Raw genomic sequence first — 22,477 nt, 5'->3', positions numbered from 1 at the left:
GGTGAGACCACTGTCCACCTGTGTCCCTAAGTCTCTTATCACACTTTCTGTGTTTAGTGTACTGCCACATATATGGTAATTCATGGATACATGTTTTTCCCAAAGGGATAACAATACATTTCTTGGCATTGAGCTTGAGCCCATGGCTCTGGCACCAAGCATCTGTTTCTATAAGGCCCTTTTGTAGAGTATCCACATCATTTGGGGATTCAATAATGGCTCCCAGTTTGCAGTCATCTGCAAACTTTGTTATCCAGAGTCCCTTAGTGTTGACCTGTACTTCAGAGAAGTAGATGCCAAACAAGAGCGCCCCAGGACTGAACCCTGAGGTACTCCACTTGTCACTTGTCTGGAGCTGGATTTGGAGTCGGATACTTTTACAGTGTGGGTTCTATCAGTAAGCCATTTAGCAACCCATTGGGTGACATAGGGATTAATGCCCAACTTAGTAAGTTTATCTATGATTCCAGAGTGGGGATGGTGTCAAAGGCCTTGGCAAGGTCTAGATAGGCTGTGTGGACCACCTTACCCTTGTCCATGGCTCTGGAGACTGATTCAAAGAAGACAATCAGGTTCAGGAGACAAGATCGGCCCTTCACAAACCCAAACTGGGTGGGGTCCAGTGTTTGAAGGTTGCCAATGTCTTTGTTTATAAGTTCCATGATAATAAGCTCCATGGCCTTGCAGATAAGGCTTGTCAGACTGATGGGACGGTAGTTTCCGGGATCCAAGGTGGATCCCCCCTTGTGGATTGGGATAACTATAGCTCTGCGCCACTCAGTGGGCACAAAACCTGAGGTGAGGCTATGATTAAACATGACACTTAGGTGAGGTGCCAGTTCATATTGTAGTTCATGTAGTACACAGCCCAGGATGTCATCTGGTCCCATGGATGCTGTATTCTTGGCTTTAGAGAGTGCGTTTTGTACCTGTGTGGCCGTTATTACTGGAATTTGGCAATCTTCCGGTATTGAGATGGGCCATTTAGGGGGTGAGAGGGGTGAAGTTGGCACTGAATCGATCTGCCAGGATATTGGCAATATCCTTCAGATCAGTATATTTAATGCCATTCTGTTTTAGCTCAGAGCAGATCTGAGCATTGCCATTTAGATTCTTGACATAGTTATAGAATGCTTTGTGGTTGTCTTTGGAATCTTTGGCAATTTTATTTTCGTAACTAGCTTTGGAGGATTTTATGAGGCATCTCAGTTTCTTACTGAGGCTAGTAAGGGAGTTTTTTACATCCTGGGATTTTCCTCTTTTCTGCAAAAGTTTCTTCCTTTTGTTGTAAAGTTTGTTTATGGCAGGGGACCACCAGATTGGCTTCCTTTTTTGGATGAGAGCATTTTGGTTCTATTTGGGATGGCACGATTCATGCATGAGTGGATGTGCTCGTACAGTGCCTTAGTGTAGGATTCAGCAGTTGAACTTTCAGTTCCCGTCTGCATGGGTGTCATGAAGTTTGTCACTTCTGACTTGAGTAGCATGAAGTTGGCTTTGGAGAAGTTTTTTATGGTGGTTTCTTTACTGGGGGCTGGGATGTGAATGTTAAAGGTGATTAGCTTATGGTCAGAACTGACTAACGAGGGGGTGACCATAGGTATGGAGCATTGATTTCCCATGTTGGTAATGACCAGGTCTAGGATATTGGAGCCCCTGGTGGGACTATGGATTAGTTGATCCAGGGCGTTGGAATTTATGAATTCCAAGAACCGTTGCGCAAAGGTGTTGGGACATGAGTAGTTTTCCCAGTTAATGGCAGGGTAGTTAAAATCACCCAGTATTAGGGTGTTTGGTTCTATCTTAATATTTTCCAGTATGTTTAGAAAGGTGTAGTGAGAATCTTGGGGTATGGTGGGGGATCTGTAGCAAGCTACAATTTGGATTGCAGTCTTACCTAGTGTTAGTTGCACTTGGAGAATTTCAGACACATTGTGTTGGCCATCTAGCCTGGTGGTGTGAATATCCTTGGTGAATATTGACACTCCTCCACCTTTAGTGTTTCGGTTCTGGTTTGGTGGCCAAAAAGTGTGGTAAGAGTTGTAGCCTGGTATTGCAGGGGTGCTCTCTGGAGCCTTGAACCAGGTCTCAGTTACTGCACAGATATCGATGTTCTCCATTTTTAGGAGTGCCTCGAGAGAGTGCATTTTGAGGTTTAGACTTCTAGCATTGAGTAGCATTACCTTCAGATTTTGCATGCTTGTACCTGTTACGGTGGTGGTTTTGTCCTTTGAAGTTTGCCTAAAAGGCACTATAGGGTGGCAAGAGCCTTAGCCAGTAACCTGAATCCCAGGGCGACAGGTGCAGACCATCTCTGGCAAAGCATTGTGGTCTGTCAATCATGTCATCCCAGGCAGACAGATACTGGATCCCCTTTGAATGACACCATAAGCTTAGCCAATTGTTGAAGTCAATCATTTTATCCTTATATTGTGGTATCATTCTGGGCGAAGGCAGGATGCTACTCAGGGCTAGGGTCATACCTGCCTGGGCCACATGATCCGAGAGCTCTTCCATGTCTCTTTTCATGTAGTCCAGGGAGGTACATCTCAAGTCATTCACTCCAACATGGACAATGACAGAGTCATATTTGTACTTGTTGTAGAGTGACTTGAGTGCATGCGTTATGTGGCGGATCCTGGCACCAGACAGGCAGCTGACTGTAATTTTCTCCTTATTCAACCTGGTGAGAGGGACATCAGTGTGCGGACTATAGAGTCACCTATGACTAAAGTGTTAGGTACATTGTCTTGCCTTAGGGGCTGTTGCTGGGTGGCACACTGGTGTTGTGAACTATGTGACACATTGGTTGTGATTGGTGTTTGTTTATGCTTCAGCTTCAGAGGTCTTTGTTGCTTGGGCAGGTTACAGTTAAGGGCCTCTGCATATGTGGATTTAGTGTTGCTATATGTGGGTGTTGGTGGTGCAGGTTTAGAAGGGCTATGTGTTGCTTGAGGTGTAGTGTGGGTGTTAACCTTCTCCTCTTGACTGTTTAGCACAATCTTGGGTGGAGAGAGCTTTGCTTCCATTTTGGCTATGTAAGTGCATCTCTCACAGGTTGTAGTGTTGGGTGGTAGGAGGAGAGGGTTGTCTGTGTACATAAGGCAATTGCTGCATTGCCCCAGTATGCCCAGATTCACCAGGTGGACAGGAGAAATCACCGGAAGCTGACCCTTGGACATGCCTGGTTTGGGGCTTTTTTTTTTTCTTTGTAAAGTATAGGAGCTGTTTCCTTAGCAAGGTACTTTGCAATTATAGGCTGTTTAGTGCCTACTATTAATTTCTCCTTGTTAACAAGGAGAGTTCAGTGTTTGTATGAGTTTAAGGCTTCCTAGTGCTTTCCAGAAGGTATTAGAGAAAGTGCTAGTCACAGGGATGCTTAAAGGTAAGATTGAAAAGAATGCACTCTGCAGTGTGCACTAGAGAAGTTAGATGTGAAAGTAGGTAACTTCAGTTTTACCTGTTTAAAAAGTTAAGGTTTAGTGGAGAGTTACTATTTTTAAAACAGCAAGATGGATTGAAAGGGGTGGTCACTTTTGTATTTTGGTACTATGAAATACTGTAGGATGGCCAATAAATTTAAATAAGCACGTTACATATGTGTACACAGATATATATCTATGTAGGTGTATACCGACATGGTTTTATATATATATATATATATATATATATATATATATATATATATATATATATATATATTAGCAGATATATAAATCTATATAGGTATATATGGCCATACATCTGTAGATAACAATGGCAGATTAACAAATACACATATGTCCACATGTACTGTTAATGGGGTTGAGAGGCCCCACTCACTATACGTCTTGTACCAATAGGCACCCCCCCACAGCCAAACACATGGCTGGTCTTGATGTCACATGTATGGGTATGGCTTTGCACCCCAGCCTCTCAGCTAATTTACATCTGTTATCCCTGTATGGTTGACATTGTGATATATAGTAGGGCCACCATAAAAAAAATAAGCAAAACCCCCTCCACATTGCCCACCACTTCTACACATGATCCGAGTTACAAACACACACACACACACACACACACACACACACACACACACACACACACACACACACACACACACACACACACACACACACACACCTGTCATGTCTGGGAGTTGAATCCCTACCTAACTAGTTTATTACACTAAAGCACTATGCAGGTATAGTACGCACCACAGACATTACTGAAGTACTTCTTCCCCAAAGGTGTATTTCACATTGAATGACATCAGCAGGATTACCAATGAGGGCCATTTCAACTGTACTGAGAGTGACTAGCCTAAAATGCATTGCTCCCTACTCAGACAATGAAACACACACAAAACATCCACAACCCACATGTGTGGGTATTGAACCCCTGACCAAGGCCTATATCACACTTCAGCATGGAGCAGTCATAGGTCGCACCACAGGGATTACTACAGACCTTGTTCCACAAAGTTGTATTTCACAATGAATGACATCAGCGGGATTGCCAAAGTAGGGCATTTGAAATGTACTGTGAGTGAGTAGCCTATGATGCGTTCCTCCATACACAGACATTGGAGCACACACAAAACATCCTGAATTGCCATGGGTGGAGATGGAACCCTACCACAGTTCTAAATCACACTACAGCAGTACACAGTTACAGGATGCGCTACAGAGATTACTGGGCTATGATTTCCCCAGAGGTGTATTTCTAGGTGAGTGACATCAGCAGCCTTGCCAAAGTTGAGTATATGTATTGTACGGGGTGTGGTAGGCTAAAAAGCATTGCTCTCTACTTAGTCAGACACACACATACACACTTGCCAGGTCTGGGGATAGAATACCTACCTAACTACTTTATCACACTACAGCAGTATGCAGTTACCGGACACGCTACAGAGATTACTGGGCTATAATTTCCCCAGAGGAGGATTTCTAGGTGAGTGACATCAGCAGCCTTGCCAAAGTTGTGTATATGAACTGTACAGAGTCTGACTAGCCTACAAAGCATTTCTCTCTACACAGTCAGAGATTGAGAGACACACACACAAGCACATACTCACACAGTTGCCAAGTCTGGGGTTAGGACTACTACCTGACTAGTTTATCAGTACAGCAGTACACAGTTATGGGACACGCCATGGGGATGACTGAGCTACAGCTCTCCCAAAGGTGTATTTCACACTGGATGACCTCAGCAGGCTTGTCATGATACTGCTATGGGGAGGGCAGTGTGTGCATGGTCCGTAACACATTCATGTAGGGGTTGACATGCCACATGCGGGCACACACGGGGTCATATGCCACATGTACGTGTATACAGCTACTAGGTGACTACTTCCTTGTACAGTCATGTTGCACAGCTGGCATGTGTTACAAGCTGTCATGCTGACAGATACTGGTGGCTATTATCTGCATTGAGTGACATCTGCACCTCATGTGTTTAGGGCCCTTTGGCTCTGTGCTGAGTGTGACAGGCCCAGATGGCTCCCTGTGATGGTCACCCTCTTCAACACATCTATGTCTGTCTACCTTTGGCTTATTATAGTGTGTTGTCCTTACATATATGTCTGTATTCCTATCCACTGTGTGTGCAAGACAGGAGTGGTGCATACTGACATGTGTCTGCACTAAGAACTGCAACTGCCAGATATGTCTGGTCCACTGGTGTTTGCTGACATGGCCTTCATGTGTTTAAGTGTGTGAGCATGCCCAGTATGGCCTTTCAGTATGCTGTTGACTGACATTGCCTTCATTCCTCTAAGGATGTGAGCATGCCCAGTATGGCCATCTATAGTGCATGTGTGGATCAAGTCCAGGTAGTTTGTAATGCAGTGCTGACCTTTGTGTTGTACACCGACATGTAGCATGCTATGTCTGCAGGGTATACATTGGTCATTTGGCATTTACTGTTACTACATTTCTGCATAGCAGGGGGGGGGCACCTGACTGTTTCTACATTTCTACACAGGGGTGGGGGGGCACACCTGACTGTTACTATAAGTGTACGTAGGATAGTGGGGCACACCTTACACTTTTACACATTTGCTAGGACTGTACTGGTATGTTGGGTACAGGGACGTCGGGAGGCATACGCACTGTATTGATTTCAGTACAACTTTTTTAGAAGAGGGGGTAGCTTTTTAAAAAAAAAAAAAACATACATACATATTTGGTGTTGGCTCCTTTAAGGAGGATACCAGCCAGTCAGAAGTGAGCTCACGGCATGTCCGGCTGGCTGCGAGCGGGAAATGTGCAGTAATGAGCGAGCGAGTGGAAGAAAACGACAGTCGCAAATGGATTTGGTGAGATGGTATATTTTACTGTCAGCTGTATGTTGTCAGATAAAGCTTTTCTTTGAGGCAGAAGTGCTTACTAGGAGAACATGTTCAAGCTGGACAATAAGATTACCTTTCCTTGTGGCTTCCCTACCTGATGGAGTTATAAAGCCTAAGATCATCTATACCCATAAAAAGGTTTGCTATATTTTTGCTTTGGCTCTGTGAATGTGAAGTTGGAACTTTAGAACTTATTTGAATAAAGCAGTGGATTTGGGGGAGGTATGTTTTTTGTCAACAATAATGATTTCAGAAATTGATGATCTGAGCTTTTGTGGTATCCCAAACAGCATGCATTTTGTTGTATTTCAGCTTGGCAGTAGTTATCATGAGTCCTGATGATCTGAGCTTTTGTGGTATCCCAAACAGCATGCATTTTGTTGTGTTTCAGCTTGGCAGTAGTTATCATGAGTCTTGATGATCTGAGCTTTTGTGGTATCCCAAACAGCATGCATTTTGTTGTATTTCAGCTTGGCAGTAGTTATCATGAGTCCTGATGATCTGAGCTTTTGTGGTATCCCAAACAGCATGCATTTTGTTGTATTTCAGCTTGGCAGTAGTTATCATGAGTCCTGATGATCTGAGCTTTTGTGGTATCCCAAACAGCATGCATTTTGTTGTATTTCAGCTTGGCAGTAGTTATCATCAGTTTAGCCATTTGGAAAAGGAAAATGAAAGGAGGTCTTGTTGAAGTTGCATGTTAATGTTATGAGGAGTTTGATGAAATCTACAGATGACCATGTTGGCACAGAGAAGGATGTAGAGATGTCAGTCTTTTGATATAAATGGAGACATGTAGGGGGGGATAGAATGAAGCCCCTTGGGATTTCTTTTAGAAGGGAGCTTTGGTTGTGGTTGTGGAGAAGTAAACTATTTTTAACTCTGAAATTGCGTGAGAAAGAAAGATAAGGAACTGTTGGGAATTTTGGCTGTTGGTATTTTGGACTAGAATGGCAATGTGAAAGAGTGGATGGTCTACCATGTCAACCACTTTGGTTAAGTGTAAAATATTGCTACTGTGACTTGCTGATCATCTTTATCCATTAAGGTGTCATCAGTTCTTGTCTAGATAGCTGTCTTTGTGCTCCTTTTGACCCAGTGGTTGGTGGTTAGGAGTATATGGTCAGCAATGCACTTAGATGGCTTTTCATGGTCTAAACATGTTCTGGCACTTAACTAAGCACTGGAAGTACTGAAATGGATCCTTATTCTAAGCACGTCTCTGAGCTGGTTTTGGAATCTGTTGTAATGGCACCTTTCTATATTTTAGGTAAGATAATGAGGCAGAAGTAAACTGAATGAAATACTTCTGCATCAGTCTTTAAGCACTACAGGTGCAGGTCATCAGACCTTAATCGATTATCACTGAATTTTTTTGGTTACGTTTTCAGTGCCAGAAGTAGAACACTGCAAAGAACTTGGGAGAGTGGGGTCTGGTGATGGAGATTGGAAGTGATGTTGGGTGAATTCAGTGAAGCAGCATTCATGAGAGAGTGTCCTTTTGATGGTTATTTAATTGATTCTAGTAAAGACACTCTTCTTTGAAATATGATTTTAAGTAATGAAGTGACTTCAGCCATTTAGAACAATTGTGTCAAGGAACTGAGGGGAGAATCTGTTTAAGTAAAATAGGGTATGATCCCCTGTACCCTGTCCAGCTTTCCCCAAGTCAGTATAAATACAACCTGGGATCTCTCCTGTAAAGTGGCCAGTAGCTTAGAGGGACTAAACTGATCAATGATAGATAGATAGATAGATAGATAGATAGATAGATAGATAGATATACAGACAGACAGAAAGATGGACAGATAAAATAAATAGATTTGGCATTCATGATTAACTGGAAATAACTGTTTACTGAGTATTTATGTTTGCCATTTGGAGTAAACCACAATAAATTACTCAGGCAATACTCCTGTTTTCAATATTTTTATATCACAATGAACAGTGGTTGCATTTTTCTGTCATTGGTGATTATAGTTATCACGGTTTATTGGGCTGATTGTGTATACCTGTGGGAATCTGGTGTTTGTTTTGCAGTTCCATGCTTAGTTGCTGGGGTTTACTTGCAGTTGTGAGTACTTGGGTAAAGTGCTTGTGTTTGTTTTTACCTGGTTTAGTTTTATGGTGTGTGCAAGTGTGTGTGTGTGTGTGTGTGTGTGTGTGTGTGTGTGTGTGTGTGTGTGTGTGTGTGTGTGTGTGTGTGTGTGTGTGTCTGTGTGTGCTACTACAAAAGTGCAGTCATGTGAACACTTGTATGCTAGACGACTGAGGGCTGTACCACACTATGTTAAAAAGCAATCATGACTTGTCATCTGGGTACAACTGCACTGTGGTAAAGTCAGACATAATGTAAATGGGTAGCTACTTTATATGCTTTTCCACACTTGGGATGAAATGTCCATTTTTGTTTTATTATTTCATCATGTAAATGATTAGCATCCTGGCATATTTTTATTTATTGAATATTTGTTTACCAGGAAAGTCCAAATTGCAACAAGCCAGTTTTCAGCAGAGTCCCAGGGAGAAACACTCCAATCACATGTCTTTGTAATGTGGGAGGAAACTAGAGCACCAAGAGAAAATATAGACAGGACATGCAGACTCCACACAGAAGGCACCCCAGCCAAAAATTTAACTGGAGAACCACTTGCTGTGAGGCAACAATGTTAACCACTACACCACTGCCATTGCCAGAGGTGGGAGAGAGAAAGCAGTATTGTGAAGGAGGTGTGGCTAGGAGAACATTTTGTAAGGAGTGCAGGTGGAGATCAATGTGTTGATGTGGGTGTAGCTTAGTGGGGGGGTGCAGCAAGCTGGGAGTTTTGAGTACAAATCTTAAAATCCTGGCTACACCCCTGGTCGGGTACACCATTTCAGTCTGTAGTCTTACCTATTGTGCTGGCTAGAGGCATACCAGTGTACTAGAGATCTTAGCTTTAACTACCTACATATTGGTTTCTGACTTCTTAGCCTTCAAAACGTACATCCAACTGGCTGGCCTGCTGTAGTCTGTCTGTGTAGGCCTGGGGTAGGGGTTATCCATGGGGCTCATTTAGAGGCCATAGTACAGCATTTGTGTGTATTTTCCTACACCTATCCTGCTGGCTGTGACTGTTGTTGGGTATGTGCCCCCCCTAACTGGCATGTGTGGGTCACTTACCTTGTGGGTGTCCCAGTCTTGAGGGTGGTGCTGCAGGGCTGCCTATGTCAGATGCACATAGTACACTCCCTATACATGGTTGAGTACAGGTAGTGTCATGTTTGGCATCCCTTTTTACTGTACGTGCGAGTCGGAGAGAGGTCTCATTCCCTGGGTCCCTACTGTGTCAGTGCATCTGCTATGCATTGCCTCTTTGCCAAGGCCAGGGCATATTGGGCACTTCTCCTTCTGCCTACTGGGGTGGGCTCAGGTTGTTCCTCCTCTGAGTCACCCTGTGCCTGTGCAGGCATTGGCACTGGTGGGGGGTTTTGCAGCCCTGCCCCATGCTGTTCCTGCTGCAGCTGTTTCCACAGGATCATATTGTGTAGCATGGCACATACAAGGACAATTTGGGTAGATGTAGTTGGTGAGTACTGCAAGGCTCCACCGGATGTGTCTAGGCACCGGAACCGTGACTTGGGCATCCCAAACACACGCTCTATTATGATTCGTGTTTGTGCGTGTGCCTCATTATGGCGTTCTTGTTTGGGTGTGTGTGCATTTCTGGTGGGTGTCATCAGCCATGGCTACAGTGCATATCCAGCATCCCTCATTAGGTGACCGTGTGGGATGTCCCCATTGGCAAATGTCTGGTACAGCTGCGTCATATGCCAGATGTGGGAATCATGGTAACTTCCAGGGCAACCAACACACACATTCATTATTATGCCCTGGGCATCGCACATGACCTGGCAGTTGATGGAGGGGAAGCCCTTGCAGTTGATGTAGACCCTACCCTGCTCACCTGGTGGTACTTTAATGCATATGTGCTTGCAGTCTATTGCACCCACTACCTCAGGGTATTCTGCTATTTGGTGGAAGAGACGCATATTGCTGACCAACACCTCACCGACATGTGCTGACATGGCATCCAGGAACTGGTGGAGTATCCTGGATGCTGATGTCTGTGAAATCCCCATCATATCCCCAGTTGGCCTTTGGAAGGTACCTGTAGCTATTATTATTATGCTTATGTAGAAATGTAGAAACAGCCAGGTGTGCCCCCAATCCTGTGTGTGAAAATATAGAACAGCAAAGTGTGCCCCCCAGTTGTGTGGGTAGATGTAGAAAAACAGTCAGTGTGTCTCCCCACAATCCTATGTAGAAATGTAGTAACAGTCAGGTGTGCCCCCCTGTATCCCTATGCTTAAACATCAAGGTGGTGTCAGCCCACCCCCTATCCAGCATAGAAATGTAGTCACAATCAGTGTGCCCCCTCACAACCTCTGGTAATGGTGTAAAGAAGCAGTATGCCCCCCCCTCCCCAATCCTAGACATGTAGTACGTAGACATGCTTAGTAACATGGCCTGCAAACCCTTCCCCAAATACAACCAGCAAGGTCCCCAGTAATATTTAGAACATACACAATAATCTGGTGTGTGCCACAATCCTTGGTACACATGTCGTAGGTAACATGTAGTGCCAGTATCTGGTAAAGTGTAAATGTAGGGCCATTGTCTGCCCAGCACAGGTACGATTAAGAGGTACAGATGCCCAGGAGTGCATCAAGGTAGCAGATGTGTGTGTAGCATATAATACAATATGTGAGAGTAATGTGTGTGTTATGTATATGAGTAAAGTGTCATGGTGAGACATGCACTCTGATGATGCTGACAAGGTAAGAGCTGAGTGGCAACTGCCCACTACTGCTGATGACAGGGACAAGCCATCACAACTGCTAGCAATGGCAAATGCAGAAGACTGGTGTAAGACATGCTAGCAGTGAGCCATTATACATGTCAGTGCTGCATATAAATGTGTGCCATACACACAGTAACACTTGATGGCAGGGAATATTGTACGTAACAAGCAGTACACAGGGAAAGTATGTCAACATACAGGAATGATGTTAATGGTGGCCTGAGACTGTAGGACTGACACAATGCAATGGCCTGTCACATCTGGCCTGCAGCAACACCTAATGGCCCACAGGCCTCTGCCAAAGGCCTGTGTCTCACACATACTGCCAATGCATGTTATGTCATGGACACCCAAATAACAACATAACACACTCCACATAAGCCATATGCAAGGCCATGTGGACAAACCACAGTAACATGTCCACCATGTCCCACTGCATGAACTGTGGAGCAACACTAACACACAGCTGTGATGGGGTGATAACCTTAGGGAAAGTATCAGAGAATGTACGCATAATGTATGGAAGAGGTTAGAATAATGGGGGGGGTGGGAGCATGGGCAGCATGGAATGTGCAGGGTCTGACACAAAGCTGTGTGCACACACTATCCCTGGCTGCAAACACATAAATGGGGGGCTACACACCTGCCCATACACCACAATAGGGGTAATGTCCTGACCCACGGCCCCTGCCTCTGGGTAAACTGTGGGAATCTGTACAGCTGTGAGGCATTGCCACAGCAGGATAAGGCCATACTGCCATGTCGATGGATGTACAAGTATGGGATCCTCTGCCAGCACTGTACCAAGGTGCTGAAACAGATACACAGACCTAGCAGCAAGTGTCTGCAGCTTCCCCTTCAGAATGGCATAACTTACCATGAATATGTAGGTGTCCGCCCACAATACCGGAAACAGCTGCAGTCCCCCTTGTCCCCCATGACATCACTGTGAGCAAGAATGTCCACTTGACAGTACATGAGGACAGAAAACATCACAGTGTATAACAGTACACATGTCTGAATATCTCTGCTAACAGCAGTACCATGCAGGTGAAGCAGCACAGACACAATCACCTACAGTACACACTATCCCCTGCACAGTTTGTCCCCATATTGCCAAATGATTGGTGGATACACTGCAGAAACAGTCTGCTACCTGTAGGTGTACAATACAAAGGTCTGTGCTGGAGTACAAACTACCTGGAATTAATCCACACATTCAGTATAGAAGGCCATACTGGGCATGCTCACATACATAGAGAAATGAAGGCACTGTCAGACAACAACATACTGAAAGGTCATACTGGGCATGCTCACACAGTTAAACAAATGAAGCCCATGTCTGCAAACAACAGTGGACCATACATATCTGGCAGTTGCAGATGTTAGTGCATACACTCCTCAGTATGCACCAGTCATGTTTTGCACACACAGTGGATAGGAATACAGACATATAGCCAAGGACAACACACTATAATAAGCCAAAAGTAGACCTACATAGATGTGTGGAAGAGAGTGACTGTAACAAGGAGCCATCCATTATGAGGCCTGTCCCACCCAGCACACAGCCAAATGGCTACAACCACATGAGTTGTAAATGTCACTCACTGTCGACATTAGCCACTGGTATCCATCAGCATTACAGACTATGTGGTGCAAGTGCTAGCTGTGCAACATGACTGTACAAGGAAGTAGTCATCTAGCAGCTGTATACATGTACCTGTGGAATATAACCCTGCATGTGCCCACATGTGGTGTGTCAACCTGTAGATGAATGGGTTATGGCCCATGCACACACACTGCCCTTCCCATAGCCCTACTATGACAAGCCTGCTGAGGTCATCCACTTTGAAATACACCTTTGGGAAAGGTGTAGCCCAGTAATCTTTATGGTATGTCCTATAGCTGCGTGCTGCTGTAGTGTGATAAACTAGTTAGGTAGGAGTTCTAATCCCAGACATAGCAACTGTGTGTGTGTGTGTGTGTGTGTGTGTGTGTGTGTGTGTGTGTGTGTGTGTGTGTGTGTGTGTGTGTGTGTGTCTGTGTAGAGAACAATGCTTTTTAGGCTAGTCACACTCACTACAATTCAAATGCCCTACTTTGGCAAGGCTGCTGATGTCATTCTCTGTGAAATACACCTTTGGGAAAGGTGTAGCCCAGTAATCTCCGTGGCACGTCCCATAACTGCATACTGCTGTAGTGTGATAAACTAGTTAGGTAGGGGTTCTAATCCCTGACATGGCAACTGTGTGTGTCTGTATAGAGAGCAATGCTTTTCAGGCTAGTCACACTCACTACAGTTCAAATGCCCTACTTTGCTAAGGCTGCTGATGTCATTCACTGCGAAATACATCTTTCAGAAAACTGCAGCCCAGTAACCTCCATGGTCTGTCCTATAACTGTATACTGCTGTAGTGTGATAAACTAGTCAGGTAGAGTTCTAATCCCAGATATGGCAACTGTGTTGTGTGTCTCTGTTGGTGTAGAGAGCAATGCTTTTTAGACTAGTCATACTCACTACAATTCAAATGCCCTACTTTGGCAATCCAGCTGATGTCTTTCACTGTGAAATGCACCTTTGGAGAAGGAGTACTTCAGTAATCCCTGTGGCATGTCCTATAACAGCTTAATGCTGTAGTGTGATATAGGTTCATAGGTTGGTGCTAGGCTATTGGCCCTAGGGCCTATACAAGCCTAGCCATAACAATTCCCTGGCTATTTCTTCCCACACTATTTACTTCCCTGGACCCCTGTCTAGCAGGGCGACTGACGTGATCCCTGGGGTGAATTTCCTTTCTCCAATCCAATCATCAAGGTTCCTTTTGAAGAGGGCCAAAGAGGCATTCTGCTTGACATGTATGGGCAGTCTATTCTAGAGTCTGGGGAGTCTCTGGGTAAGTAACCTATCCCTCCAGCATGTTTTGTTTATTGTGATGACAATATTTATATCCTTGGGGTATGTGGCTCTGAGGGATTGGGATTTCTTTAAGTGTAGCATGTCCAACAGCTCTGGGTTTGACATGGCCTTGTATGTTAAGCAGAGATTGCCTCGGAGTAGAAGATATGTGGCTGAGTATAGCTGGAGTTTTTTAAGGTGGTCAGCATAGGGCATCTGCTTTAGGCCTGTGATTCTTTTAGTGAGGTATTTCTGCGGCCTTTCCAGTTGTTGCAGATGTCTTGAGAGGTACATACCAAACGGGACATTGTATTCTATAATGGGTCTAATGAGGGATGAGTACAGTGGGACAATGACCTCCTTTTTTCTGGATGAAAAGCCCTTAGTGATGAGGTGTGCCACATAGAAGGATTTCCTGACTGTTGTGTCAATGTGGTTATTGAAGGTGAAACCTGTGTGGAGTTCTATTCCCACACATGGCAGTTGTGGATGTCTTTGTGTGTGTTTCTATGTCTGTGTAGGGAGCAATGCATTTTAGGCTAGTCACACTCACTACAATTCAAATGCCCTGCTTTGGCAATCCTGCTGATGTCATTCAATGTACAATACACCTTTGGGAAAGGCGTACTCAAGTAATCCCTGTGGCATGTCCTATAACAGCTTAATGCTGTACTATGATACAGACCTCTGGTAGGGGTTCTATTCTCACACATGGCAGTTGTGGATCTTTTTGTGTGTGTTTCTGTCTGTGTAGGGAGCAATGCATTTTAGGCGAGTCACACTCACTACAATTCAAATGCTCTACTTTGGCAATCCTGCTGATGTCATTCACTGTGAAATACACCTTTGGGGAAGGCATACTCCAGTAATCTCCGTGGCGCATCCTATAACTGGGTAGTGTAATAAACTAGTTAGCTAGGAGTTCTAATCCCAGACATGACAAGTGTGTGTGAGTGTGTGTGTTTGTCATTCGTATCCTGTATGGAGGTGGTTGTGAGTGTGTAACAACTGGACTCAATGTAGAGTGGGTTTTGCAAATTTCTTATATGGTGGCCCTAGTATATATTACAATGTACACCGTACAGGGATAACAGATGTGAAATAGCCGAGAGGCTGGGTTGCAAACCCTAACCCCAACATGTGACATCAAGGCCAGGCAAACAAAGTTAGCAACCCTTGTATTACCCAGAGAACACTCTCAACCCATGTCTCATACACACACACACACACTTGCCTAGACAACAGCTGCTATGTTGGCAGTACCTTGCATATTACCCACTGATAGTAACTATGGTGTGATAGCAGTGGGCTACAGAGGGCATGGCACCCTGTCCATCAGTCCAATAGGCATGTACATGCAGACAGTGCACCTTCCTTATGTTCCCCAATGGACACTTGCAACACCTGTGGTGCCATCAAATGTGACCCACAAAGGACATACCATGCATGAAAAACATGTCCTGCATGGGCAGATGCCACTGACACAAGGGAATACCTGTATCATGCTATCAATGTAGGTGAGGGTCAACCTGCTGTCCATTAACAGTTCCCACCACATGAGGCCAGGACTGGCACATCTGAGGATAACAATCTGACTACACAATATGGCCCAGACACCCCAGGTACGGTTCCACATGTCACTGTACATGCATGTGGGAGGTGAGCACATCCCAGACACTGTCCATGTCATGGACAAAGGAACACATACATGGCAAGCAATGCACTGCATTGGCCACACACAATAGTTACCCAGGTGACTGGATGGTGAATACAGTAACCACCTGTGTGGGCAAATCCAGACACTACACCCCTGAGCCACACTGCAGACCATTGTCATGTAGCCTAATGCCAAGGTATACCCATCACCTATCCTTGTATAGCCGTCTGGCACAGTTGGCCACTACACACCTGTGAAGCAATGCACCCATGCATGTCAGTACTGGCACCCTGTGTTTGTGTGTGTGTTGTATGATGCCTATGACCACATTCACACTCACTACAAACCCCATTGGCATGCAAAAGCATGCTGTCTGATGTAAGACACCTTCACATACCCTTTGCCCATATAACCTCCGTATGACCCCTGTGGTGCATGTGATGTCTGGTCAGTACTGTGTTGTGGCAATCTAACTAGTGATGAGTTGTATTCCTGGCCCTGCCAAGTGTGTCAATATGTGTGTGTCCCTGTGAGAGTGTGGCTGTGTGGATGCTGATACCTGTTCATGTGGACAGGAACGTGTACTACACCTACCGTATAGCTACCATATCACTGTTGCAGATGTCACTCACCATTATATATGCATTTGGAAGGCTCCTCAACATGTAACCTGTGTGGCACATCCAATAACTGCATAGACATGTGATAGCAATGCATAGTCATCAGCGGTTTGATACCCTGTACTGGTAGGTTTGTGACACACACATGCTAATGTTTTACTCTCCCACCCCCTCCCTGACTTATCTTTGTCTCTGTCTGCCTCTCTCACTCCCTCTCTGGTGGATGTGGAGACTTACACCTGCTTTGCTTAGGCAGCAGCATGTGTATTGTAAGTTATGCTCATGATCAGCTGATGGCCTGTGCATGAATTGCAGCCCTCCTCTAGCTAATTGCATGTAGAACAGCTGTGGTAACATTCCCATAGCCAATTTCATGGAAACACACTCCAATATCTAGGAACATCATGTTGGTTTTGGGCCTTTTCAGTCACTGTGAGCAGGAACCTGATCTGTTGTTTGGCAACAGCATCACAGATGGATTGGGGATTTACCTCTAACAACATACACTGTGGAAACAGGACAACACACAGGAGGGAGATGTGCCTGACTTGACTACAGACTGTAAGTGCTGCTATACTGCAATTGGAGTAATGTTGGTTTAACAGGGTGTTTGTGGATATGGCTGTCCTACATGTTTTAATACCTGTCATGTCAGTGCTATGTTTATGAGAAACCCCCCATCTGTAGGGTCATCTGCAGACTGGGCAGTCTGTGGTGCCTTTTGTTTCTTGCGTTACCCACAGAGCACCTATCTGTGAACTGCAGAAGGTAGTGTGAGGATTGCAGTCTGTAGATGGTGACAGCCATGAGACTTACTGACTTCATATCCCTCATAGGACATATGTTGCAACAAACCCTGTTACAGCAGTAACTGTATGAGGTTATCACACCAACATGTCAATATTGGCCCTGTGTATGTGCCTTCAGCCACAACTCTGTCAACATTTGTACATATGTCATGCAGTAAGAGGTGCATATGTGCTGCACACCATATTTATTGACATCATATCTGACAACAAGCCAGTGAGATATCAGACTGCTATGCATGTTGTATATAGTAGGGGTTATATTTGATGACATAACCTGGACATTCTTTGGTTGTGTGTACAGTACTGAAGTCTGTGTACTTATAGTGATTGTCGACAGTGTATTGTTAATATGTACCTTGGCCTGTGTACAGACTGTGGTAGATGTCATTGTTCTTGGTCCTGTTCTATCTGATGTTACATGCTGCTCCACTGTATGTTACCCTATCGACTTACATGTTTGTAGGGCCAAACACATACATGTCCCATACCACAGACAGGCATTGGACCACACTGTGTAGCGGCCCAGTATATGTAGGGTTAATGTGTGAGTGGCACATATGAGGATAATGTTGAATAGATAGTCCATATACTGTAATATTATGCTAGCATACCATATGTGGCTGTGGCTGTGTTCACATTGGTTGTGGTTCTGCACTTTCACACAGGTGTCTGTTACTCTGTGCTGTGACATGCCTGTAGAGCCTGCTATATATGCAGGTACATGTGTATTCCCCCATAGGAAATGTAGGCCAGTGTTGAGCCAGTCTGCCTGCACAGTGCTTTGTTACATGCCTAGCAGCTTAGTGTACTTACCCACTGAGATGTCATGTCCAGATATGTGCCAGATGTACTGCTGCCAGGCCACCATAACAGTCATGTATGTCAGACAAAGCAGTAGGATGCTGTACACGTGTATATCAATAGCTAGTGGGTAGTATGTGGCCATGACACCTCTGTACCAGCAGTTATTATGTGTCAGGACAGACAGGGGAGTGTGAATACAAAACCTATGGGGGCAAATGTATAGCAGTAGTTATGTGTTATACCCATCTACATGGCTGTTAACATCCACATTGTCAGGCTTGGTCCACATGTCTTGCACTAAGGGGTTCTGTGTATACGTCTGGACTGTCCAGAGTGTCAGACTGTCCACATATATTGGCCATACCTCTGCTGTAGTCCACAGGAGCATTACTGTGCTAGCAGTGGTACTGTACTATGATGTCCTTAGGATGTCTGTCAGTAGCCAGTGGCGTACATGTTAAAAGCAGATGTGACCTCCCACACACACACCATGTCTGTGAAGATAATCCCTATGACAGTAGCAATAGTCTACAAATATACCTGCAATACATACCTGACATCCCCTTGCACTACAAAGTTGGGACTATTGGGGCTGAGGTAGGACTCCACTCCATGTTCTGGACATATGGTGAGCATATATGTATATATAATTATCCATATATTTATATAGATATATACACATATATATATCGACATACATAGATGGATATGTATATATACATATATATATCTATATATATATATACATATAAACACTCAGATATATACATATACAGAGTAATATATGTCTACACATATACAGATAGAGATACATATGCACATATACATATGGATATCTACATATATATTGACAGTAGTAGGTATGTCAGAATAGATATGTATGCACGTATAGTTATAGATATCTACATATATACTAATGTAACTAGGCATATCTGTGCACATAGGATGTGCATACATATATAGCTATATATACATATATCTATGTGTGTGTATATATATATATATATATATATATGTGTGTGTGTGTGTGTGTGTGTGTGTGTGTGTGTGTGTGTGTGTGTGTGTGTATACATATATATATATATATATATATATATATATATATATATATATATATATATATATGTATATATATATATATATATATATATATGTATATATATATATATATATATATAAATATGTGTGTACATATGAAGAGATGTACACATGGCCTTATATATGTTGCACTATACAGATGTGTATACAGACCAATGTATTTGTATATGTACATGTAGACATATATAGTCCTATTATATGTATATAATCATATTCCTGATGCATCTCACCATATGTATCTGATATGTGTACATTATGATAAAATAACATATGTGATGTCACAGTCATATTAATAACAATGACTACACAATTTAGGAAGTAAAGGCAATTGTTCAATACTACTCAATATGTGTATTGACAGATATATTGGAAAAACAACAGCAGACTTTGCAGTGGTCATGGCATAGTGGTTAAGTGTTGTGACTATAATGTATAGGGTCCTGGGTTCAAGACCTACAAGGACTGTTCATTTTGTTGATGGGCAGAACAAGGGCTGTTAGATACAGAGTGGTTAAGGCAGAGCAGCTTTAAGTGGGTTTACGTGGGTTTGCACGAAGCTAAGCGGTGCTAAGCTATGGGTAAACGTACGGGTGCTTACACAGTGTAGACTTCACTTACTAGTGCGCAAATCAGCTCAGCTGTTATATTGCAGCAATGTTGATACTTGCTAAGCATGGCTTAGCCCTGGTAACCAGGTCACACCACTCAGTCTGATAACATAGCAGGGTAATGACTTCTGTAATGAGTGTATGTAATGCCATGTACAATACATGCGCCTATGTACTGTCATTACAGTAGCAATGGGTGTGAGTGTCATGTGGGACACAGACATGTATGAGGCCTGTACAGCACTGTTATCCATGTGAATGTGCTACATACATGGGTAGTAGCCCAGGGTACGTGCTGTCACACTGTCATATAGTGTATCATGGCAGTACTACTGTTGACAGTGCTTACCCAGGCAAGAGCAGAGTGCTAAATATAGTACTGACAACAGGCACACCTACAGGCATAGCTGGACCCTGAGGCCTTCCTGTTGTATCCCTGGTGAGTGAGCTGTGCACAGTATATACCCCTTACTGGGTAATGATCCGTCATGTGGAATGTAACTGTAGACTACCATCTGTACAGCACATGTTAGTGAGGGCTTCTGACATGTAGTTATGGCATACATACTGTTGTCATACGTCTATCTGTCAACACACTCATCCTACTGCATAGCTACTTGCCATGCTGATGACTGTCAGTCCCTGTACAGATGTGCCGATGCAGGTATTCAGCTGGGATATGTACAGGCAACCTAAGCTTGATTGACATTGACTTTCGGCCCAGCTGTGTAAGAACTGGCACATATAGGAGATGTCACGCTGTATGCATCACATGCCATGGGTAACTCCACTACACTACCACAGTTAACAGAACATGCTTGGGTACAGGTCTCCATCACAGACACTAACCATGTGTTGTAATGCATGTTGCATACATGTCAACATGATCACCTCAGTGGTCATGTGCAGGAGGCACCTGGAGGATTGGCTGATGCATGTCATTCTCACCCTGAGGGTCACCACAGTAGTATCTGTTGATAGATTGCCTGCTGCCACCTGAGAGGTGGCAGGATACCACTGTACATACAATCTCTACACAACCCATCTCCCCTTGGACAATAGCTAGGTCACAGCTATGACCACCTGCAGTGATGCACCCCTGTACTGACACGTGTACATGTGCATGACTGAGTATAGCAGTGTTTGTGTGTTAGCACACCTGTACTTGGGAATTCCATGAGGGCCTTCACAACCAATGCAACACCCATTGCCATAGTCAGTTGTGGCTGCTGCTGTATAGGACATTGCATGTACCCTGTTAAGCTCCTCCCTATACTGGCAACATGAGCCTTGCAGTACCAGCACAATAGTGTTTTACAAATGGGTTGATAGGCATGGGATACCCATTGTGTTCTGGCATATGTGTGTAGTTGTGCATGTCCGTATATCTGTTAGGGTACAGCATTCCAAGGCCACATACTCCTATTACAATACCCATTGCCACACAGTAGTACAGATAATGTTGTTGCTGCCCATAGGTGAGGCATGACAATGCAACACCCTACTATGCATGTGGCATGTGCATTAGATGCATATCCCTGTAGTACCACTGTTGGGGTATACTATGGTTTGTATCACAGTTGCGGCCAATGTGTGATGCTGGGTATGGCAGAGTGTCATCATGGGTTTCAGTGAGTACAATATCCACTGGGGGATGTGGGTGCTGTGTACACTGTCATTACACCAAGGAACACCCGGTATATGCCCCGTGTACCACGTTATGGTTACCACTGTCACCATCAACCATACAGGTAACTGATACTACAATCCAAGCCAGTTATGCATGTGTTGTCTGCAGCCTACCTGTAACACATTGGACGCATGGTCAGGTTAGTTAGCAGCGATAGACCCTGGTATCTCAGATGTGTGTCTGCCTGTTATGTGTCTGTTAATGTGTATATGAAGGTATGTCACACTATGCATTGCTCATATACACCCATTACATCCCACATTAGCATATTGTACATGTCTTGGGATGTTCTGCATGTAACATGTAACCTGGGACACACCTCACTCTAAACGCTGTTTGGTGTGTGCAATGTAAGCCACACACTTCAGTATCACTACATAGCTAGGTAGAGGTCTAGTCCCAGTGTTGGCAAGTAACAGTGGGCATGTATGTGGATGGGTCTACATGAGGTTGCAGGGTATACATGCCTCAGTGAGCACCTGTCCATGTGGCACAGGCAATAACCATTTTAGTAACCTGTGACATGTGTTCAACTGCACCCTAGATATGTCACAGTCATGGTGTCACCACAGTGTCACACCCCATTGTGGAATATGATTGTAGACCATCCTCATGCTAACACATGTACACCTACAACACAAATGGATAACATTATAGAGACCAGAACCAACCAGTGTTGCTAACAGCTATAATGCATCATTGCTGGATGGCTACACTACCTGCCATATATTCATTACACTTTACTCCTTGCAACATGTTACACTGCAGTACTGTGGTACAGTGTAGTACAGTCACCATGTGCATCAGAACCATATTAGCCTGTCTCTGCATTGATGGTATGGATGACAGGGATGTGGCACAGGTATCATATGCACAGGGCATCCTTGTGTTGACACATGTACACCTACAACACAAATGGATAACATTATAGAGACCACAACCAACCAGTGTTATTAACAGCTATAATGCATAATTGCTGGATGGCTACACTACCTCCCATATATGCATTACACTTTACTCCTTACAACATGCTACACTGCAGTACTGTGGTACACTGTAGTACAGTGTCCATGTGCATCAGAACCATATCAGCCTGCGCCTGCATTGATGGCATGGA

The sequence above is a fragment of the Protopterus annectens genome, chromosome 11.part0 (assembly GCF_019279795.1).
Source record: "Protopterus annectens isolate FY-2018-M chromosome 11.part0, PAN1.0, whole genome shotgun sequence".
NCBI lineage: Eukaryota > Metazoa > Chordata > Ceratodontiformes > Protopteridae > Protopterus > Protopterus annectens.
The sequence above is the reverse complement of the archived record's forward strand: the minus strand, read 5'-3'. Positions refer to the sequence as shown.